Consider the following 24,187-nt stretch of genomic DNA (forward strand, 5'->3'; position numbering starts at 1 on the left):
GAGCTCATAAGCAGGGTGAGCGCCATGCAGAGGGAGAAGGAGGATCCCTGCTGAGCAGGGAGCCTAAGACTCAGGGCTCCATTCCAGGACCTGGCATCACAAACTGAGCCGAAGGCAGATGCTCAGCCTGACTGAACCACCCAGGTGTCCCATAAACAAAATCTTAAAAAAAAAAAAAAAAAAAAGAAATACTGATTACAAGTTCAAATAATATATTTTCTTTAATATTTATTTATTTGACAGAGATCACAAGTAGGCAGAGAGGCAGGCAGAGAGAGAGAGGAGGAAGCAGGCTCCCCGTGGAGCAGAGAGCCCAATGCAGGGCTCGATCCCAAGACACTGGGATCATGACCTGAGCCGAAGCAGACACTTTAACCCACTGAGCCACCCAGGAGCCCCTCAAATAATATTTTAAAGACCTGGTTCACAAAAATGCAAAAAACCTTATTAATAATTTGAAAATGATTATATTGGGGCCCCTGGCTGGCTCACTTGATATAACATGTGACTCTTTATCCTGAGGTTGTGAGTTCAAGGCCCATGTTGGGCATAAAGATTACTTAAAAAAATATATAAATACATAATAAATAAATAAATAAAAATAATGATTATATGTTGGAATAGTAGTTTAGATATATTAAGTAAAATAAAACTGATTATTAAAATTAACTTTGCCTGTTTCTTTCTTTTTTTTTTTTTTTGATAAATGTGACTGGCTCTTAGAAAATTTAAAATTAGCTATGTGGTTCATATCCTATTTCCACTGGACAGTGTTGCTCTAGAAGACAAACAATTTTGTTCTTCACACAACAGCCCTTCAGATACTTGAGGTCTGGGTTGTTCCCTAAGAAACATCTTCAGAGGTAAAACACCCTTCACTCCTTCAAGCCACTTGTGATGTGAAACGACGTCCAGATGTCTTGAGCCCAGAGACCCTCCTCTAGCCAAGCTCTAGGTGGGCAAGAGTAGGGCATCTAGAAATGGCCAGAACCCGGTGGGGCTGGTCTGAGCCTTTTATCACCATAGGACCTTGACCAAATTTCCTCCATGAGCCGCAGTGAGTATCCCTGTGCTGTCCAGTATGGTAGCCACTAGTCCCATGTGGCCATTTAAGTAAAAATTGTATCAAACTGAAAAATTCAGTTCCTCTGACTTACCAGCTACCCTTCAAGCACTAAAGAGCCACAGGTGGTACATTATGGGCCTTCACCAATAGAATATTTGCATCATCACAGAAAATTCCACTGGACAGTGCTGGCCTAAAACCAAGACAAGGCCTCAGACCCCCTAGCTGCCTTCTCTCTTGTTGCCCCTGCTGAGAATCCCCTTCCTCACCACCTTCAGCACTAGCTTAGCATTGCCCCCACTCCCGCCTCCCTCTGCCCTTGGCCACATGGACCCAGATGGCTGACAAGGCCCATAGTTGATCATTCCCTAGCGCTAGCACACTGTGTGACAGAGAAGGCCTCATGCAGCAAGATTTTTAGCTCCTAGTGGGGAAATAGTTGCTAAGAGCTTTTGGAGGTGGTGGGACAGTAAATGGTATGGGCTCTGGAGTCAAACAGAACTATGTTCAGAACTCAACACTGCCACTCTTAGCTGTGTGCCCTTGGGCAAGTGACGATCTCTCAGAACCTCTCTTTTTCCACTTACAAAATAGGAAGGAAAACAGCTCATGTTGCTAAGCCAATGAGATAGATCGTAAAGTGCTTAGCACTCAGTAGAATCTTGAGTGAAAGGGAGCTGAGAAGTTATGGAAAAAGATGGTGGGCTTACGGGGAGAGGGAAGAGAAGTTACCTTCTCCAAGGCGGTGGCCATCTTCCCTCAGAGAGGCTAAGGCCCAGAGAGTTAGTGGTAGGACCTCAAGTCCTCTAGAGAAGTCAGTCAAGACAGAATTTGCAAGGCCTGAATGGTGAGGGGGTGTCCGTGCCAGGGGAGGGGGCAGTCAGGTGTAAACCAAGCTCAGCTTCTTCTATCTCACCGCAGCCTGGGGCTTCACAGAGGCCCCAGTAGGCGAGCTGTCAGCTGGAAGAGGCCATTGGGTAATTGAGGCCTTGATTTTTCTAGTAAAATGTTTATGAAGCCCATAAACTCGTGCCTTTATTGGCCAGGCTCATTCCGGGGCATGGATGTGGCTCTCTGAGGCACAGTTAAAGCACCTGCTGAACTCAGGCACCCGAGGGCTACTCTGGCCTCCGCCCAGACCCACCAGGCAGAGTGACCCCTGGAGGACAAGGAGGCCAGCCAAGTCCCACCTCCAATGTTCCTTACACTCCCCAAAGCACTTGTAAATGTCCTATCTCTAGATTGCACGGGAAGGAGGGAGGTGGTGGCAGAGAACCTTGAGTCCTGGGGATTTGCCACAACCCCCAGTGGGATCCTGGTCTTGTCCTTGGGGTTATCTGGCCCAGGCTCACATTCCCCTGCACTCTGTCCCCATCTCCCTACTATCTCCGTCCCCACGCTGCCCCTTTCACTCTGTTAGGGAAGAACCCCCACATTGACTGGCCATTGCCATTTGGGGTGGGGGAAAGCAGGACTTCAGAAGACTTACATTCACTTCTTCAAGCCTCCAAAAGGAAGTCCGAGAGCGACTTCAGGTCCTGAATCCCAAGAGTATGTTTTGGGGCTGTGGGTGCTTCTGGGGTTGGGTGGACCACATCTGCTTACAAACAGCCCCAGAGGACTGCAATGCAGAGGCCATGCTCGGCTTCACTGGGGGTGATTGATTCCTCTGGGCCTTTGCCTGGTGACCTTGCTCTGAGAAGCCTCTGGATCCCTTTGTCTGCCTCCTCCCCTCCTTAAGCCCGTTACCCCCTGCCTCAGCCCCGAACCCCAGCCCCTCCCACTCCAACACCAGCTCACCACGACCCCCCCAGCCCCAATTCTAACACAAAAGGCAACTTTGTCTTTCAAGTCAGCAGCCATAAATCCACATCACTCCCCTCCTGGCAGCCACCTCTGACAAATGGGGGCCTGGATGGGGAGAGGTGGGGAGCAGTGGGAGGCCAGCCTCGGCTTGGGAAAGTCCCTGCCTCCAGCTGTTGGTCCGCTGCTGTAGAGCATCGAAACTTTATGGCCTGATCTTTGATTCCAGTGGACTGTAAGGCCCGAGGCACAGATGCAGGGGGTGGGGTGGGGGCCATCTGGGGTTTCTCTGCACCTCTGCACTGGGCGTTTACAACCCCAGGGGAATAAAACCTCTCAAAGCCCTACTTGTAATGATTCTGCCCATAATTCGGGGGCTCCTGTTCTTCCTCCAGATCAAGCCCCGAGCTCCTCTTCTCTGCACCCTCCAGCCTCCAGTGGGGATGCATGTGCTGAGGGACAAGCCATGCACCTGCCTTACACATTTAGGGAAGGGGAAGGGAGACAAGTATCACCGACCCCCGCGACCACCCTACCTGTCCAACTGCTAGGATTTTGAAAGCACTACAAATATTTTGCCCTGGTTTCATCCCATATGTCAGACAGTGAGGATGTGTCCTGGTTTGGGGTGTGGGAAATAGAGTCATCTGCTGTGTTTCACGGCAGACCCATGGAGTCAACCGGAAGCATTCATTCGACAGATACGTATTGGCTGCTAATGTGTAGGAGACCATGTCCTAGTGCCACTTTCCTCCCATCCCACAGGCCCTGTCCTTAGGGGTCCCTGCCCACACTCCTAAGAAATATCAGAAGGGTGAGAGCCCAGGGCCAGGATCCCACGATCACGGTAATAACTGCTCTGCAGAAGCCACTGGGTGTCAGAGGTGACATGTGACATCGGCATAACCCGGCAGGTGGGGCCTGCTACCCCGTCTGTATCACATAAGCAGGGAGCTTATGTGATACACCCAGTGACTGATGTTACAGCAAGCATTTGAACTTGGAGCCATCTAGCTCCACACCAAGTGCTCTTTCCCTGCATCACGCCTGGGGTGGGATGGGGTGGGATGGGGCGGGCACCTGTATTCCAACGCTGCTCAGACAGGGCTGAGGATACCTGCATATGCACTTAGAGGAAAATACAACATCCTAGGCCCTCAAGGGCACCGACTCAAAGTCAGAGACGCCCCCTGGCACAGCGGGCTTCCCGCAGGACAAGTTTCCCCAAGCATAGCTAATGCAGATAAGCACCACTATAAGATGGTGTTACCGCCCCATTAATGCTCCCTGAGCCCACACGTTTCCTTAGCCCTATGAACACAAGTAGATGAACAAACCCAGATGCTGGACCCAGGATAGCTCTTCCCCGAGCATTTCCGAATCAGCAATCCAGGTCACCCAGTGGCAGGGCCTGGAGCGGTGGGGCCTGGAGGGCTACTCCCGTCCTCCTGGGCCTCATAAACCAGAGGAGTAATCTATTTTCCTAGTTTGGGGCAGGAGGGTAAAGCACTGTGAAATACCACGGCTTCTGTGGGATGACTGGCAGGGAGGACGACGTGCTCGGAGGAGGAGTAGTTGGGAGACGAACTCAGCCCTGTGCACAACTGGATGTATGATTTTGAGAAAACCAAAGCCCCTCTCTGGGCCGGTTTCTTTCTCTAATATGAGGGAGTTGAATGGAATGAGTTGTAAAGGCTCATCCAGTGTCCACCTTTGAGGCCCGTCTGCTTCTGAGTGCACCAGCCAGCGGTACAGCATCAGGGGCTGGGAGCCAAGTGGGGAATCCCTCTCTGCTTTAGACTTGAGAATGTCCAGGCCCAGCAGAGCCCCTCTCCACAGACTGCACGTCTCTGCCCGTGTCAGGGTCACCAATCTTCCTTATGTAAACCCGCCCAAGCCCACAACATCCTTAACTTCCCGTCGTTCTGGTCAAGACACCGGATCTCTCTCACCTCCCGGAAGGGCGTCTGGTTAGGCAGCCCAGGCTGGAGCTATTAAGTAAATTGCTTTCACATGACCATGAGGACAACTCCACAAAAACAGACACTTCCCCCAGATTTCCAGAGTCATATATTAGGATCTGTAGGGATGAATGCTGCAGGGGTCGGGTAATGGACGGGTGACCATGACCCCAATCACGCCTGCCTCTGTCACAGACTTCCTACGTGGCCTTCCAATACTGACCTTGGTTTTCTCATCTGTAAAATGGCAGTGGGGCAGGACAGACAAGATCATCTCTAAGGCCCATACTAATATTAAGATTCTAGGATAACCCTGGGTAAAGTTGTCCCCTCTGCATCCATGAAAGGACGCTTTCCTATTCTCACACCTTGATTCGATGTTGCTTTTTTGTTTCACAGCTCTACAGAATCTGTTGGCTCAACACCAAACCACAATAGATTAAGGCCTGCAGGTCCCCTACCCCAACAATATTCCAGAATAAGCCTTATCTGTTTGGGGGAAGAGGGAGGATTATATTCCATAAGAGGATTACAGAGTTTCTTGGTTGGTATGGGGCTGTCAACTCTGGGAAATAGACTTATTTGCCCTCTAGTTGTCAGAGGTCTTCCAAAGCCCTAGGAACCATCTTCCACAAAGGGTTTCAAAAGCTTTCCCATAAAATTCAGAGGAGTCACCACATGTACCCACACCCCTAACCTCTTCCTTTCCCTCTCTTACTAATCATCATGCACCAGCTGCCAAGCTATAAACAAGCCAGTGGGCCACTGCCCCATCCTTCTGCCTGTCTCCCCCAACTAACTGGTCACCGAATCCTGATGCATTGTCTCTCTTGCATCCCACTGCCTTGGCTTATTACTCTCAGGTGTTTCTGTAATAGCTTCCCCTCTCAAGCCTTCCCACTTGCAGCCTGCTCTCCCTCTTCTTCCCGCATCCCAAAGCCATAATTATCTTCCTAACTATCCAATATGACCCATAAACACCTTTGGTGGTTCTCCATTGCCTTGAATCAAAGCACTTTCCTTGGGATGCCATTTGATGTCTTTATAATTAGATCATGTTTCATCTTTCTGGCCTCGAAAGCAGGCTAATTCTGCCTTCATGTGGTTTGTACTCTGACCGCGTGAGACAAGCTTGCCTTCCCTGGACATATTATAATGCTCACACTTCTATTTCTTTACTTCTGCTGTCCCCTGTGCCTGGGACACTTTGCTCCTTTCTCTAGCTGCAGCCCCAACGTCCACATCTCCCAAAGGAGGCAGAATTAATTGTGCCTCTCTCCTTGTCCTCACCTGTATTACATACAGTCCATTGTTCACACATCAATCTACCTTCTAGCCATGAGTTCCTTACTGGCAGAGAACAGTATGGTACCTTTCCACCTTGAGTACCTAGAACAAACACTAGGTAAGTAATAAGTGCTCACAAATTATTTCCTGAATGCTGACTTTAAGAATCATATGGCTTGGGGGGTCCCTCCCCAATCATCCTCTCTTCCACACAAGTCCCCACCCCACCACAATCCAGCGTCTGTTCTGGGGCAGGTTACTCATCTACGGGAGTCCCAGCTTCTGCAATGAAAATGAATGAAGCAGTTAGGCTGGGCCACCGTTCTCACACCAGGAGGCTCGCTAGACGCAGATTTCTGGACTCCAATGCCTAGATGGAGAGCCTTTGGTCAGGCGCTGGCGCTCAGAAATCTTTCTCTCTCTTAAAGCTCACAGGGTGTCTCAAATGCACAGCCCGGATTGGGAACCCCTGGTCTGGCAGGTCCTTGAGAATCTGATCTCCTCTAAGGTTCCAGCATCCCAGGAGGGCAGATTCTCAGCCACCACCCCCCACCCCCGCAGTTTTGCTGGAGACTGGCTGATCCCCGCGGTGTGACTGAGATGCCACAAAGCGCAGAGCGGGCGGCGGGCGGGTAGACTGGCGTGCGGGAGCCCGGCCCCTGCGGGGCCCCAGGCTCAGTACCCGGGACGGCGGGCGGGGTCAGCGCCCCAAGCCTGGGGCCCTGAGAGCCGCTCTCTCGGCGGCAGGAGTAAGTGGGACCATCTGCTCCTCTCCTCGGAGGTCAGCGCTTTGTGTCAAGCTCCCATCCCCCTCGCTCCTCCCCCGACCCCCCCCCCCGCGCCCACCCCCGTGCCCTCTGACTCCCCGGACTCCAAAGAAAGAAGCCCTCGAGGTGGTGATGAAAGTGGCAGTGTGATGGGGAGCGACAGTGGCCGCCGAGCTCGGGGTGCGAGCAGCCCGGGCAGGCGGCGGCGGGCGCAGGCCGGGCCGCGAGGAGCGCGGGGTCCCGAGCGCAGCGGCCCGGGGCCGGGCGGGCGGACGGCTCCCGAGGGAGGCAGCGCCGGTTCCCACAGCCGGCCGGGCCGCCGGGCCCCTTTGAAGTGGCCGCAGCTGCACACCCCGACCCGCCGCTAATCCCCGCGGGGCGGGCGCCCTCGCCCCCCCGCATAGCGGTAGTGTCCGCGCTGAATGGCGCTGGCTAATTACCTCGCTCGCACCGCCGCGGGTGAATGAGAGAATCCGGCATTGTGCGCGGCGAATGGAGAAAATAAGACAGCCATTGTCCTCGCACGCCAAACGAGGGTTTGATGTCGCTGGGGCGAGCGAGGCACCATTTCCCGCCGCCCCCTCCCCCCGCGGCGGCGCAAATTCCCCAGCTGGGCCCGGCTCCCGCGGCCAAGGGGAAACTGAGGAAGCCGCGCGGGAGCAACCGCCGCCGGCTCCCTCCGGCCCCACCACCCGCTCCTCACCTGCCTTCTCCACCCGCCGGTTCTTTGGGCGCCTACTGGGCTTGCCCAGCGCTCTCCTCTGCCTCCGAAAACCAGGCTTGGCGCGGCGCTCAGCGGCCCGGTTAAACGTGGTTGGGAACACGTGAGACAACCGGCGAGGAGGCCGCAGCTTCCGGGCGTCGGTGCCCAGCTGCGTGCCACCAACCCACAGGGCTGGGGGAAGTTCGGGGCATGGCTGGGAGAGAAGAGTACGGAAGGCGGGAGAGGAAGACCCGGGAAAGAAGGGGAAGGAAGAAGAGCTGCGGCGAGCCTGGACTGACGGAGGCACTGGCCTCCTCCGGGAGGAAGCTGGAAATGGTTGGAAAAGGGAGGTCTGAATTACAGAGGGTCAGGATGGGGTGCCCCAAGCACCGAGGCCACTGTTCTGATCCGGGGAGAGCGGCGGGCTGATGGGTAAGACTGCAGCTCCAACCACAGGCCGGTGGAAACCCCACTCAGCATCAGGAATCCTACTTGCTCCAGGCTATCTCCCCCCACTTTTTAAGGAGGAAAGGGTGTAAGAGAGCTCAGCTTAGAAAGCAGAACCAAAGGCAATCAAGGTGCAGCCAGATAAGCTGATAAACACATTCTTTATGCATTCAATAGATTTTGTGGGCTACAACGGGATGCCTTCTCTTTACCATCACCACCAAATAAGGTGGGGTTTTTTGTTTGCTTGCTTGTTTTTGGTTTGTTGTTGTTTGGGTTTTGTTTTTAGAAGGGAGTTTGTTTGGGTTTTGTTTTGTTTTTAGGCAGGAGATTTCAGCTCTCAACATCAGGAAGGGTCTTATCTTTCTATCCCTGAGCCCTTAGCTCAGAGGCAGGTAGGCACAGGATAGTAGCTCTTTGAGAGCTGTTGATTTGAGAACTGAGATGCTTTAATATCCCTCAAGTCCACATATCCTTTTCCTGGAAGCATGCACTTCCTAACCCCTTCTGATGGGCTCTTAGACTCTTTCTGCCTAAAGGAAGAATGTTATACACCTGTTCCAATGCCCTTATCAAATGATAAAAGGGGCTGGTCTGTTGCTCTGATCAACAGGAGGCTGTTGGACTGAACCAGTAGCCCTCAGTTAGCACCGATGATTAGATGCTCATCGTGGCTTTCTGAGGCTGCAATCCTTTCTAATGTTTGAGTGGCCACAACTGGATTATAAACCCGTTACAGGCAACGCATAGCCAGACTCTTAAACAGGACCAACCATTTATCTACCTGTTCATCCATCTGAGAATAGAATTTGAGAATAAAATTAAAGAATGGAAAACACTTGTTGAGCCAAAATTCTGCCTTGCTCCAAGCAACCAACCAACCAACCAATCATAATTAATGGTAACAAGCACTAGCTGTTAACAGTGATACAGGAAAAGCATGTTTTTAAAAGAGAGGAGATTGTAGGTATAACTCACTGTTTTTCTGACTCAATCCTGAACCAAGGTTTAATCTAACCCTGGTCTTACCCTCAGATGTGGTAATAATGTTTTTCTTTATAATTCTCCTAGTTCTGTATCTTAGAGTCTTTCTATCCCCTCCAAAGGGTCTACAACCCTAAGCTTGCTGGGCATCACGGCACCCACCTGCTGCTGATGAACTACTCCCCCGCTTAGGCCAATCCGCCTAGTTAGTTGATCTGCCTAGTTAATTGGTTTTGAGAACAACAAAAACAAAACCAAAGGATAATGCAGGGCTGCTGTGGATGGAGTAAATGTGGGAGGCCTGAAGCCCCCCCAGTCTGGCCTCCCTCTTTCCCCATCTCCAGCCCCTGTGCCCCTTCCACAGACTCAGGGACTCTAAGGAATGATGCTTAAAGTCCCCTGAGTTAGAGAAAAAAAAGGATTTATCCAAGGAAACAAGACAGTTAGTAGCAGTTAACTAACTGGAATTAAAAACTTGGGGGGAAAAAAGGTAATTAGTTAGGTAGATCAAAGATCATTTTGATGACATACAGGCTACCAGCTTTACTTTAAAAGACTAAAATGACCATTCAAATAGAAACACAAATACAATTATAACTCTATGTGTGCCTTTATGGTTTGCCCAGATTTCAGTCAGAATGCCTAAATGTCTAATCCCCAGATAAATTATACTTTGTAAAATGATCCACTGTTCAAAAACCAAGAGGAGCCTCCAGGCCCAAATTAGAGACTCAATACTTTTAACTAAAAAAGTGCTTTAAAAAGAAGCCTATTTCTCTTCATATCTCTTCTTTCCCCAAACTGAACACCATAAGCACGTTTAAAAAATGCTCCATGGGTGAGAATTCTGACAGAAAGATAATGAGTATAATAACGATACTGGGCTTTTCCCCCCTTATCCATTTCCACAGCAACATGTGAATATTCACAGGAGGCTTTGTTATCATGGTTATGACTTTTTAAGATAACAGGAAGGCTGGCAGGACATGCAGGGCTAGTGTTTCTGAAGGGGATTACAGGAAGCTGGAGGGCAGAGGGGCGCTTGTTCAAATGGAAACTGGCCTGGCCTGTAAGCTCTTTTCCGGGTGAGGCCACTAGTCTGGCATTCTGGGACCTTCTCCAGCTTGTCTGGGAGGGTGTCCATTCCATGCCCCCTCCTCCTGTGTGACTGAGTACTGGTAGTCACCTCTCCTGCAGTGGCAGGACCGAGGTCTGAACTTGCCAGGCCAGGCCCTTCCCATTCAGCACTAAGGAGTAGCCCCTGTAGCTCAGCTGAATCCCTCCCCTCCCCAAGGTGGCCAGTGGTGGACCTTGGAAGTAGGATGTTTCAAGGAAGGGAACAGAATAGGGAGAGAGAGCCAGGTGCTCTTTAAGACCAGAAGAGGCTGGGATGAGAGCCCTAGGTTACAGTTACATGCAGACAGGACCACTCTCTGCTCAAAAGCTAGCGGAGAATGGCACAGGTAAAACCACACCTGTAGACCCATGAGGAATAACTTCTGATGTAACTTTGTCTGCCGTTCTCCAAACTGGGCTGTTGAGCCCCAGAGGGTAAGTAACCCCTAGCAGGCAGGAGGTATTCCTAGCCTCCCGCTTCATGTACCCACGGCTCCCCATTTGCTCACCCTCATCAGGCACCAACTCCAGGCCAAGCGCTGTGCCCAGCACTGAGGATGCCCATCAAAGCTAGCCCCTCCCCTCAAAGAGTTTGCAGACCAGTGGGGAGGGACAAGCTATATACTCATTGTCCCAGAAAGGACTGTGTACCTGGATTCGCCCCACCCCAAAACAAAGCTGGGCATAAAGTCCATAAAGAAGCATAAAGAGGGGCGCCTGGGTGGCTCAGTGGGTTAAAGTCTCTGCCTTCGGCTCAGGTCATGATCCCAGAGTCCTGGGATTGAGTCCTGGGATAGAGCCCTGCATCGGGCTCTCTGCCCCACCGGGAGCCTGCTTCCTCCTGTCTCTCTCTCTGCCTGCCTCTCTGCCTACCTGTGATCTCTGTCTGTTAAATAAATAAATAAAATCTTTTTTTAAAAAAGGCACAAAGAATGCTTCTTTAATTGATGTAATAAAAACTACATCATTTTATTTTAAGAAAGCCTTGATCCCATCAGTGTTACACTTACCGGCTTACTTGCAATGATCTTGATTTTTGCCACAGTTTGATGGGAAAATTACTGATTTGAGAAGCCAAACCAGAAACACAGCAGAGCAGGGATATCAAAGAGGCTCAATCGTGAGGCTCATTCTATGTGAAATTACTGGTGAGCTGACATAATGGAATCAAGAATATTCTAATCCAATCTGCAAGGGAGACTAAATTAGGGCTTCTCTGAGGTGCTTGAGGTTTGAAATACAATTTCAAGAGACCTCAAAAAATTAGGGTGAAAGAAATTGCTGCAGAAAGAGGGGGATGTTCCAGATAAGCCAGGTTGTTGGGGGAAAAAAATAACCCAAAAGGGGGGCAGTGAGGAAAAAAACAAACCAGATGTGAAGATGGCAAAAAAAGATCCGAGAATTGTTTGTCATGGGCCAAAGACTGGATTTCAATTCCCTAAGATCGTGGCTCTGAGCAGGAGCCCAAATCCCATTTTGCCAATCAGCATGTTGAAAAGAACATCACACCCCTTCTGTCCCAGCTCTGTATACCCAGAACTTGGGGGCAATGCCCTCTCTTCTGGACCTGTTTCCGCAGCAGGGATATGAGAAACGTGGCCAGGAGGCTGAGGAACAGGGGAAAGTAGGATCAGGGTGAATGAGCAAAGCCTGGAGAGCTCCCCGACTCCCCATTCCTGTCTGACTTGGGGTTAGAACACCCCCAAGCACCCATCCTAATGTTCAAGTCTGTCATTCCGTAAAGGCTCTGGGACCCTCTCTGCTTCCTTTGCTCCTAGAGGTGGCCTGCTTAAAGATTTGCCCACAAACTTTGGTCTAGCTCTAGCCCGGGGTCAGAAATCCCTGGCCTACAACCCCAAGCCAACGGGGAGGAGGCCTTGGGACCTCCAGCCCTCCGCTCTCACGCTCCATCTTCCTGCCCCAGACCAGTTCCAGGCCCCAGGTTGGCAGGGGCGAGTCCCTAAGTTACCAGGTAAAATGTCCCTTCCCACCTGGCCAGCGCAGCCCTGGGGGGTAGTGCCCCCGGCCCAGGCACCGAGTCCAGGAAGTGAGAACAGCCGGACACTCACAGACAGCGTACACTCACACACACTTGCACACGCACACACGTCGTCCCTCACACCCACACAGACGCATGAGGCACGGGGCCTCGGCGGCCAGCGACTGGGCGGCGCGGGGTTAATTGAATGCACATTGATTCTGCCGCCCGCCTGGCCCGCCAGGCCCGGCCTGGGCGAGAGGCGGCCGCGCTTGGTGTCTGGGGTGGATCGTCCCTCCTCCCGCCGCGGTGACAACAAGCGGGGCCCGGGGCGGGGAGCGGAGCCCCGGCTGTGGCGCGCGCCCTCGGGAACGCGGCGGGGACGGCCCGCAGTCCGGGGACTTGGGACACGTGCACGACCGGCCGGGGCCGAGGGGGAGCTAAGGCGAGTGAGAACCGCGGGGAAGCTTTTCTGCCAAACTTTGATCCTAACATTTAGAAAAGGAGGCGGCCAAGCCCAGTGCGCCAGGAGAGCCCGAGAGAGGGAGACGGAGGAGAGAGCTGGAGCGAGCCTGGAGAGGGGCGCGGAGGGGAAAGGTTGGGAGGAGGGACGCTGTGCAAGACAAAATCGAGTCAGCGCCTCCAAACCTTAGAAGGGAGAAGGGACTTGAGGAATCTTTTAATCTGGCTCTTTTCACATTGCCTCCCACCTATGAGGAAACTGAGGCACTGTGAACTGACGGGTCCAAAGTCATACAGGGGTGAGTTGAACACTGACACTAGAAAATCCAGAGGTGGGATCCAGGGAGGGCACAGAAGTAAGCATGATGGTGTCTGAGTCAATCCAGGGCCCTCAATAGTGGTGGGGCCACAGGAGGTGTCCCCTCCAAGCCAGTGTAAGCCAGGTACCTCGTGTGGGGCCGGCTTCAGCTCTCCCCCTCTCTTCAGCTTCCTGCCCTGCTAACACCAAAGCCCACTAAATTCCCAATAAAGAGCGCCAGCTGCGTGGTGGCAAGAGGATGGGGAGGTAGGACCCTACACCCCACAAATGCCTGGATCCTACTCCTTCTCTCCCCTTCAAAGACCAAGTAGGGCAGCACTCCCTCCCACTTCCCGCCAAGACAAACTGAGGCCCAGCAGCTTTGGGGGTAGGGAGCAGAAAGCTTGAACCCAGAGCTGAGCCAAGCCTCAGTTCCAGTCTGTCTGCATCTCTCACAATGGCTCTGCTCCTTGAGGGTGTCGGTCTTCTCACCACCGTCCCATGGCAAGAGCAAGTGGAGTTTTATTACAGGTGGGGTCTGGGGACACATTACAGGCTGTCCTTGATTTCTCCCCACAAACTTGTGCAGAGGCTTTGCAGACACAATCCCAGGTGGGAAAGGGCTTGGTTGGGAGGGGGGACATGGAGGCATGCTGGTGGCAGGCAGGGCTGCAGGCCAGAGCACATGCCCCAGGAGTTATCAGCTTCCCCAAACCAAGAGCCTTCAGGCTGGGCATGGGGGCAGGAAGCAGGACTCGCAGCAGCAGCAGCAGCAGCAGCAGCAGCAGCAGCAGCAGCAGCGGTCAGGTCTGTGGGGGGCGACTATGAGGAAACCTTGAGCACCCAGGGAAGCTGCTGGATCTCAAGAGGATGGGTTTTGTGCTTCCCAGAAGTACAATTCCCCTGTTTCTGGCTGTCACCCCAAGACCCAGTGCCTGCTTTGATCCAAGGACCCCAGCAAGAACTTCCCTCTCCCCTTGCCAGTAAGGCTCCCTGCACCCTTCCAGCACGCACAGCCTGTCCCTCCTTGCTGCGCTGCTCAGGTTACCAAGAAGCCTGCTTCGTGAAGCCTGCCATCCAACTCATTGTTCAGTGGGGCCAGGAGGGCGGGGGCCCAAACCGAGACCCCTCCTCCAGGGTGGGGTGGGGGTGGATTCTCCCAGTCACCCCAGCAGACTGTAGCCTTGGGCTTCAGGAGAGAGGCATCCAACCCCAGGAGGCCTTAGGCCACCCTGCCCAGGCAAGGGGACAGCACAAGGACAATCAGCAGCTTGGTTCCTGTAGGCTGATTATGGCTCTTCTCTCCTCCTCCTCTCCCCCACCCCACAGGACCCCTGGGGAGAAGGAGCCTTCTCTAGCCACACCAGTTCCTCTCCTGTGATTTGTTCTGAATTTTCAAACAAAGAGTAATTATGACAGATGTGGAGCAATCAGCGTCATTATGCGGAAACAAGAAAGGGAAAGGGAGCTGAGGGGGCCCCATGGGGGAGGGGAACTTGTCTTTCCTCCTCGGGAAGAAGCAACTCCCACCTCCAGCGCCAGCAGCCCCGGCACCCTCTCAACTTCCTCGCCTGCCAGGAACCTGCATCCTGCACTGGGGCAGAGCAAGACTTCTCTGTGCAGAGCCTGCCAGCCTAACTGGCCCTCCACGCTGTGGGCCTCCAGCAGCGGCTTCGGGCGGGGTGGGGGTGGGGGGGCGTGTAGCCCATCCTGGCCCCGCTGGAAGTGGCTCCCACTTTGGCCAGGGTTCAAGGCTCTGCTCCCAACACTCCCCATCTCCACCCCGTATGTGTCAAGGTACCCGGCTCTATTTCTACAGCAGTAATTCTGATTCTGTTCTCCAGGGACTCCAGCCCCCTCTAAAGGCCCTCAGGCCATTGATCTTTGGGTCTGGCAGACCTGGGTTTAAATCCCAGCTTCCCTGCTTATACTGTGTGCCCTTGGGCAAGTTAATGAACCATCCTGGGCTTCTGTTTACTCATCTGTAAAATAGGACTAGTAATACCTATTAAGGGAAATGTTGTGGGAATTAAGTAAATTAACACACCAAGGCCTTAGGACAGTGCGGCCCCATATTACTAGGAAGACTTCTACTAGTTAGTTCAGTGCAAGTGCCCACACACAGGTCACCCTCGAATCACAAGGCTCAGCATCCAGTGTGCTCTGGAAACTTGGATGCCCCCGAAATACGCCGTGGATGTCAGGAGCCCACACTCAACATTTGCTGGTCAACAAATATCCAGAACCACAATCACAGATAAAGCCTAGGGCAGGGCAGGGCACAAGAAAAAGAGAAATAGATGTATACATGTACCAGCTTCCCCTCGGTGCAGGGAGCACATAAAAAGACCCCTCCCCTCCCCATCCGGAGAGGCACCAGGCCCGTGAGAGAGGTGACATGCCCAGGAGGCTCTCTTACCTGCCCAGGCTGGAGAACCAGCCATGTCCCTGGGCAGGTTACCTACTTGGAGACCCAGTTTTCAAGCCTGTAAAAGGAAAAGCTTGGACCAGATGAGCTCCAAAGCTAGTCCCTCTGCTCTGGATGCCTGTGGTCCCGCTGGAGGCTGGGAAGCCTCCAAGGTCCTAGCTAGGGGGAGATCTGCAGGGTCTTTTGCTGCAGCCTGCAACTCAGGGAAAGGGCGAGGACTCTGTTCTCTCTCACGGTGGTCTGCCCCTCCTCTCCATTTAGGTGGTCTGGTCTCCGTCTGCCCACCCAAAGGCCCTGGAGCCTCTCTTTGGTCCCCCCTTCACATTCCAATGGCCTTGGGGCAGCAGCCAGACCAGAAAGTCCAGTTCCTGCCCATTATCACTGCTCGCATCTGTACTGCAACCCAACACCAGCATTCCAGAGAGCGGCCTGGGGCTGCCCCCACCACCCACCGTGGTCAGTGTCCAGGCTCAGAGACAAGTCTCAAGCAGGGGCCAGTGTTCTCAGGTTCCTCCCAGGGATGGTCTGCCCCCAGGGGGCTCTGGCTTGCTGGGGAGGCCATGGACCATTTCCATGGGGGTCATCTTTAAACCTCACCCTCTCCGTCTCCTCTTCTTATCTCTTTGCTCTGTGCCCAGGACTGAGCTTCTCAGGAGGCTCTCTCCCCCAGCAAAGAGAGGATGGTGGACACAGGGTTGCCACAATTGGAGAAACAGGCAGGAGGAAGGATAGAACACGGGAGAGAGGAGCAGGAGAAAGGACAGGGCGGGAGGAACAGGGCTGAGGACAACAAAGACAAAGATGTTAAGCATGACCCCACAGGAAGGCAGAGGTGGAGTGCAGTCTGTGGGAGAGTGTCAAAGCCAAAATCCAGAGAGGAGAGAGAGAAAAGTGCGTGGGAGAAGCTGGGAGGTGAACCCACTGCATCACACTTTTCTCCCCCTGCCTGAATTGGGTGGCTGGCTGACTGGCCGTAGGCCCATACTCCCCACTCCCTCCATCTCCCTGGGGTCTGGGGTCTGGCCAGGAGCTCCTCCTGCTTGCCCCTCCTCAGGCCTTTGCTCAACCCCTGCCTTTCCACCTTCACTAGTCCCAGTGGCGCGTGTCCAGGCACCCCTTCTCAGGAAGCCACCGGGACTGCTCCCATCTGTCTTCTGTCCTAACCTTATACTTGAGGGCAGTCACAAGAGTTGGGTTAGCATTTCTTGGAGGTGGTGAACCGGAAGCAAGATGAGAAATCAAAGAGTGATCCTTGGGGGGGATATGGAGCCACATAGGCCAGCGGGCTCGGACTGCAGTCAGACTGTTGGCACTGCCTAATAAATAACTAAGAATACGGTGTCAAGTCCCAAGGTGCTCCCATGCCTGCAAGCCCATGAGGTGAGCCCCCACCCTCCATCAGTGGTGACCTGAGGATTATCTTCCTCTTCTCTCACTTCAGCTGGCTGAGTATCACTCCTTGTGGGACCTAAACATCACTGACCATGGTCTCTTGGCCTGTGCCTGTTCTGTCCACTCTAGCCTTCCAGTCTGGCCACAATGCCCAAGGGAAGTGCTTGGAGAAGAGAGGGACCCCAATCCTGGGCTCCATACACCTCCTTCAGGCACACACCTGCATGCTCAGGTCCCCACACAGGTCCATGTGGCAGCACACACACACTACAGGTCTCTCCATTCCTGGATGCAACAAGGCTATGGTCAGAGAAGCTTTGGGTGCCCTAGGTGAATCACACAAGACAGACATTTTTTGAATCACTTGGTCCAGTTTAAACAAAGACAGCCGCGAGCAGTTTGGTTTTCCATCCCACATGCCCTTCTGTTCCATTCTACTGTTTTTGAAGCCTGTGTAGAACAGCCTCCAAGCTGCTGTGAAAAGTCTCACACACACACACACACACACACACACACACACACGCACACTCACTCTCACTCTCTGGCCGGCAGGGACTCTGGAGAGGAGAAGGAAAGGCAATACAAGGAAGCCAGGAGTGAACAAGTCCTTTCTCCCTGGGGGCGGGGAGGGGACAAGGGGTTAAGGGGGGCTGGGGGCCTGTTTCATTTGCAGGCTGCAAATGCCTCTCCTATTCACGGGCCCACATTCCCAGCCAAGGCGCCCGGCCACGGACAATGCCGGGAACAGGAACAGAGGAGATTTGCACATTGTGTTCAAGGGGCCAGCTGGCTGCCTGCGACAGTGGAGCCAAGGTGTGGGAACCAGAAGCATTCGACTTCCACATTCGAGTCCTGCGGGTGGGGGCGAGTGGGGCCCTCCCTCCCCCCTCAGCTGGGGCCAGTGTGGCTAGGGACAGGGACCTCATCCAGCAAGGGACTGAAGTTCAAGGCAGGAGACCCGGAGACCCACGCCTGAAAGGTGCCAAGTGCTTTGGTCTCTGCCTCACACCCCATGTGGCCAGGAAGAGTCTCAGGTCCTCTGCAGATAAACACCCAGCAGCAGGGGCACCTGGGTGGCTCAGTGGTTTAAGGCCTCTGCCTTCGGCTCAGGTCATGATCCCAGGGTCCTGGAATCGAGCCCCACATCGGGCTCTCTGCTCAGCAGGGAGCCTGCTTCCCCCCATCTCTGCCTGCCTCTCTGCCAACTTGTGATCTCTGTCTGTCAAATGAATGGGTAGGATCTTAAAAAAAAAAAAAAAAAAAAACACCCAGCAGCAGCCGCCCACGATCTTGCCGATCTTGCCGGGTGTGCTCTGTTCCCTCACCGACCTGGCCCGCTCCTGAGCTTCTGCTCCTCTGAGCTATGCTATCAATCACAAGGCCAGGAGAGACACACACAGAGAGAAAGCAAGGGAGAAGCAGCAAGAGAAACAAGGGAGAGTGAGCTTTGCACCCGCAGGGCCACATGTTCATTTAGTTTTTACCAAGCACCACAGGCGGGGGACGTGAGAAATACAAAAGCAAAGCCCTTTAGGAGCCTGAAGTCTAGTTGAGGAGACAGATGGAATATCCAGCCACAAAACAGTACTTAACAATGTAAGCAGCCATCACTGAGGGGAAGCTTGAGCCTGAGTGCCACAGGCCATGAATCCACCCTGCCTTAGCTGGGGGAGAGGAAACTGATTGGCTAAGGGACAAACAGGGGCAAGAAGAGACTGGGAAAAGGCCCAGCAAAGGCGAGCATGTCCCCAGGACCGCCTGGATGGCAAACAAGCCTTTACCCCTTGTCTGCTCTGACAAGAATCTGAGTTCAAGCACCCACTTTCACAATAAGGAAAGCAAACCCTAGAGAGGGTGAGTGACTTGCCCAGAGCCACGCAGGAGCCCGGTGTCCGGGCAAGCACCCTTCCATCACACCTCACAGCGGCTAGGGACTGACTGTCCGAGGAGCGTCAGTGGGGTATCAACTGGCATGTGGAAAGGGCCTGACCCTCTCCCATTTGCACCTGACTCTGGTGTAGTTACACGTGAGCTGCAGGAAAGGAGAGCCGGCCTCTGCATTGCCAGCCCGCTTGTCACGCCAGTGACATTTCCCCTGCGACACCTGCTTCCTGCTCCACTTGGTAGGCAGATGTGTGTGATTGAGAGGCAGTTGGTGGGGGCTTCTTCAGGGATACCTCAGCTGAGCTGCCCTTCAAGGAGGAGAGAGAAGCTTGGGCTCCATATACCAGGCCTGAGTGTCCAACCTCCAGGTGACACAGGCCTCTGGGGTTCCCAGCCACTGCACCAGGAACCGCTTCCCTACATAGCCCACTGCCCTACCCTGAAACACTTTGGGGTCCCCTCAATACACTGAGCCCCCCACACAAACTGTTCTCCCCATTAGCTCCAGCCCATGGTTCTTCTGCCACTGGCCCTTTCCCCCAGCTCCAAGTTGGTTCCACAGATCTGGCTCCAGACCCTGATCCCAGATTCACACAACCACAGACCTTGCTGCTAAAAGTGGGTTCCAGAGTAGCTGTTTAAGTTGCTTTCCCTCAGATGGGTTGAGAATGAATCAAGATTTTAGAAGTGGGTGCCTGAGGGTCTGAGAAGTCGGTGGAGGCAGCAGGAAAGACTCCCCCTTGCCTGACCCCACAGCCTCTTCCTAGGAGTCTGGGCTCACCAAGGGCCTTCCTGGAATCCACACAAGAGGAGCTTAGAATCCCGCATTTCTCAGAATAATAATGTTAATATTTGAGGAACACTTTCTAGGTGCCTTGCACAGTGCTGAGTTCTTCACCCAGACCGTCACAGGTAATCCTCATAACATTCTTTGTTGGGAAGTCCTATTTGCCCATTTTGAGGCTAAGGCGTGCCTGGCTGGCTCAGTAGGTAGAGCATGCAACTCTGGGTCATGAGTTTGAGACCCACATTGGGTGTAGAGACTGCTAAAAAATAAGTAAACTTAAAAAAAGTAACCATAAGCAACTTGCATTGGAATTTTAAAAGATAAAATATTATATCTAGAAAATAAAGACTCCATACAGGTAAGTGACTTGTCCATGTCCGTCCAGTGGGGGCAGTAGCTTCTGCAGTTTACCCTCACAGCCACTGCTGGGCCTGCCCTGTGGGGACAGCCCCAGGCGGGGAGGGAGGCCATCCTGGCTCTTGGAGGACTGGGCCACCATCTAGATAGGCTGAACCTCATCCTAAATTAGTGGTCAGTACCTAGCACTGACAAAACTACTTAAGGTCTAGAGGTCAAGCCCCATGCCAGGTTTTTACACCCAATCTACTCATTTCATCCTCCAACAGCCTTGATAGGCTGATAGGGTAATGACCATTTTTTTCAGACGAGGGCTCAAGAGGATTAGTAACTCATCGGTGAGTGGCAGAGCTGGGGTTCAAACCCATCTGGGTTTGCTCCTGCACCACATTCTGCCAACCTTACTGTGTTGCCCACACACCCCCCACACCAGAGATGGTGAATGGCCTGGGGGGCGGGCTCTGCTTTAGCACCTGTGAACCAGCAGGATCCATCAGTATCGCCTGGCCTTTGGCGAGACATGCAGGACCCCAGGCCTTGGCCTAGACCTACTGATTCAGACAAGATCGGGCGCGTTCAGGGTGGTATGGCCGTAGACAGACCTACTAATTCAAAATACAAATTTTATCAGGTTCCCCAGGTACTTCATGGGTACAGTAGCATTTGTGAAGTCCCGCTCTAGATCACATAGATCTTTGCTCCAATTCTCCAAGGGGCATAGGACCAGGAAGTGAAGGGTAGGGCCAGAGGGCATCTGCCTGAGGGGAGTTAAGGGTGGGTCCCCCAAGCATTCCCCCTCCTTGTATCTAGCCCATCTTTTTTTTTTTTTTAAGATTTCATTTTGGGGGCGCCTGGGTGGCTCAGTGGGTTAAGCCGCTGCCTTCGGCTCAGGTCATGATCTCAGGGTCCTGGGATCGAGTCCCGCATCGGGCTCTCTGCTCGGCAGGGAGCCTGCTTCCTTCTCTCTCTCTCTCTGCCTGCCTCTCAGTGTACTTGTAATTTCTCTCTGTCAAATAAATAAATAAAATCTTAAAAAAAAAAAAAAAAAAAAAAAAAAAAAAAAAAAATTTCATTTTGGGGGTGCCTGGGTGGCTCAGTCAGTTAAACATCCCTCTCTCTCTTGATTTCAGCTCAGGTCATGATCTCAGGGTTGTGAGACTGAGCCCAGTCTGGTGCTCACTTCAGATTCTCTCTCTCAGGGGCCCTGAGTGGCGCAGTTCGTTGAGCATCCGACTCTTGGTTTTGGCTCACGTCATGATCTCAGGGACGTGAGATCAAGCTCCACATCAGGCTCAACACCAAGTCTGCTTGAATTTCTCTCTCTGTCTCTCAAATAAATAAATAAATCTTAAAAAAAAAAAAATTTCTCTTGCCTTCTGCCCCTCCCCCTACTTCTCCCCCTCTCTCTATAAAAAAAAAAAAAAAAGTTTTATGTATGTTTATATGTATTTGAAAGAGAGACTGTGGTGGCACCTGCATGGCTCAGTGGGTTAAGCCTCTGCCTTTGGCTCAGGTCACCATCTCAGGGTCCTGGGATCAAGCCCTGCATCAGGCTCTCTGCTCAGCAGGGAGCCTGCTTCCTCTCTCTCTGTCTGCCTCTCTGCCTACTTGAGATCTCTCTCTGTGTCAAATAACTAAAATCTTTTAAAAAAAGAGAGAGAGGGAGAGATTGTGAATGAGAGGAAGAGGGAGAGAGAACCTGAAGCACTCTGGACTGAGCACAGCCTGACCCGGGGCTCGATTCCACAACTGGGAGATCATCATCTGAGCTGAAACCAAGAGTCAAATGCTAAACCAACTGAGCCACCCATGCGCCCCAAGAGATTTTATTTTTAAGTAATCTCTACACCCATCGTGGGGCTCAAACTCACAACCCCAAGATCAAGAGTCACATGTTCCATCTACTGAGCCAGCTAGGAGCCCCATTGCCCATCCCTCTTTGGGGTCGTCCAGGTACACAGACTTCAACAGGTGTAGGCAATGCACATGTTCCCCCTGAGTCAGGTGACACACATATTCTCCCAGGGGCCCTCCAGAGGGATGGCAGAGGGTTTCAGAGGCTAACCCGGCTTCAGCCCATACTCTGAGGCTTGGGAGAATTCCCAGGCCCTCCCAGGAAAGAGTTAAAACAGAACAAGTTGCTCTCTGGCTCCAATAATTCCACTCCCTGGTAGATTTCCCTGGTGTACTTCCTAACCGAATCCCAGTGAGGGAGAGAGCTGGGGGCTGGGAACACAGTCAGGCAGTTTGCTTTCGCTGGCAATGTCTGTAAAATCACCTTTCGATGAAGAATGCCGTATTGGCTCCCATGTGCCTCCTGTATACCAGGCAAATCATGGGATGTGTCAGTCCTTCCAACCATCCCACAAATGTAGGAGTATATGCACATTTCACAGGTGAGGAATCTGGCCCAGAGAGAGGCTAACTTGTCCGGGTCTGTCTCATTATTAACAAGTGTCTCAGTTTGCAGCCTCCAGACCCCAAGCACATGGAACTGCAGGGCAGAAAACCAGACATGCCAGAAGCAGGAATTAGGACCTCAGGTCTTAGGACCCTGAGCCACTCTGTCCTAAAAAGGAGATACTGGGAACAGAAGCCACCAAGGAACCAGCGTGCAATGTAGCCCAGCCTAGTCAGGCCATCTTTTGATGACAACATCTGAGGCCACTGGGATGGAAGAGGGAGCTTTTTTAAAAAGATATTTATTTATTTATTTGACAGACAGAGATCACAAGCAGGCAGAGAAACAGACAGAGAGAGAGGAAGAAGCAGGCTCCCTGCCCAGCAGAGAGCCTGATGTGGGCTTGATCCCAGGACCCTGGGATCATGACCTGAGCCGAAGGCAGAGGCTCTAATCCATCGAGGCACCCCAAGAGGGGGCTTTTCTAGCTGTGGCCTCAGACCCAGAGCTCAGAGGCCCCAGCAGGGCTCCCCCCCACAGACCTGGGCCCCTGTGTGCCCCACTGGTGAATCCGCTGGGTAGACTGTGTGTCTGTGAGTCTTGCTGAGCCTGCCGATTCTCCATTAGCCCCCAGGGAGCAGGCAGGAGAGGCAGGAGCTCCAGAGGGCTCCTCACACCTTTCAGCAAGGCACCCTCCCATGTCACACAACATCTGCAGCGCCCGCAGGCACACGGGCAGGGAGTTATTACCAAAGGAGAAAACTCAGGCAGCTAATCAGCTTTGGAGGTTTCTAGGGACATCAGCTTGTGAAGTGAGAAAAGGAGATCCAGACACCCGGTTGCTTGGTACCCAAGCATTTCCCCATGGGGTCACAAGCCTTGCAGGGGAGAGAGAGGCCATATCAGATCGCTGGTGCTTAGAGGCAACCCCCCAGCTGTCCCCAGGACCCCAAAGGATTAACCACGCTGACCTCACCCACTGGCCCTTCTCCCAGCCCTCAGTTTCTTATACTGTAGTTTAAGGAGACCAGACATCTTGAAGGTATTACCATTTATAGAAAAGCACATTTACAATTAGCTATATATAAACACCTGGGATTTATCTTCCAGAATTCTAGGCTGGCAATGTAGGGGCCAGTGCTGATACACAAGCCGGGGACAGTGTGGGGATCCTCTCCCCAGGAAATCTTACTTCTCTCCCCGGCCAATCTTGGGGGCCCTGCCCTGCATCCACGTCCACGCTTCTCTTCCTCATACCCTGCCATCTGCTGAGAGGCCGCACCAGCCTTCCCTGCACCGCCGAGAGCTGGCGTGGAGGGGTCGCTGAGCCAGAAGTGATTGGGTCTCCAGGTCCAGGGCTGCCTCCCAGCGAGCTCCATATGGGGGCCTGAATCAGCCTTCTTTAGAACAAAGGGGCCATCTTCAACTCAGTGAGAAGCCTCCTGCCTCAGAACGATTCATCACTCACCAGCCATTCCGAGCAACTGGGCAAATGCCTTAAGAGCCAGAAGGAAACTGGCAGGCCCTTAGCGGGGGGGGAGCAGTGGCATGCCATGGGAGGTAAGCAGGACGGGTAGGGCTTCTACTGCCCAGACTGCAGCCCAGCTCCTCTGCCTACTGCAGCGTCCCGGGATCCCTCTGCCTCTTGATTTTCCCATCTGTCAAACGGGGGCAAAGACTGCCTGTCTTCTCCAGGCCATTGTGATAACTGAACTTTCATGCAGAACACCTAGGGGACCCAGCACACAGCAAGGGCTTGGTAACATTAGCTGAAATTATACAGGGCACCCAGGTGACTCAGTTGGTTAAGCGGCTGCCCGAACTCCCCTCGGGTCATGATCTCAGGGTCCTGGTATGGAGCCCCGTCAGCTCCCTGCTCAGCGGGGAGTCTGTTTCTCTCTCAGCCTCTGCCTCCTTGCCATCCCCACTTGTGCTTGCTCTCAAATAAATAAGTAAATAAATAAAATCTTTAAAAAAATAGAATTATTGGGCACCTGGGTGGCTCAGTGGGTTAAGCCGCTGCCTTTGGCTCAGGTCATGATCTCAGGGTCCTGGGATCGAGTCCC

General features: G+C 53.0%; 1 protein-coding gene across 4 annotated transcripts in view; it reads right to left on the minus strand.

Annotated features, from left to right (window-relative positions):
• Positions 1–24,187, minus strand: part of IGDCC3 (immunoglobulin superfamily DCC subclass member 3) — a 39,636-nt gene that overhangs the window by 13,947 nt on the left and 1,502 nt on the right. The window contains exon 1 of one of the 4 annotated variants that reach the window (XM_059180823.1): positions 7,588–7,953. The exons of the other annotated variants lie outside the window; for them this stretch is intronic. The gene's annotated coding sequence lies outside the window, so the exon portion shown is untranslated. Of the gene's footprint in view, positions 1–7,587; positions 7,954–24,187 lie in introns of those variants that run through there. 4 annotated transcript variants of the gene reach the window in all.

Source organism: Mustela lutreola, chromosome 7 (genome assembly GCF_030435805.1).
Source record: "Mustela lutreola isolate mMusLut2 chromosome 7, mMusLut2.pri, whole genome shotgun sequence".
NCBI lineage: Eukaryota > Metazoa > Chordata > Mammalia > Carnivora > Mustelidae > Mustela > Mustela lutreola.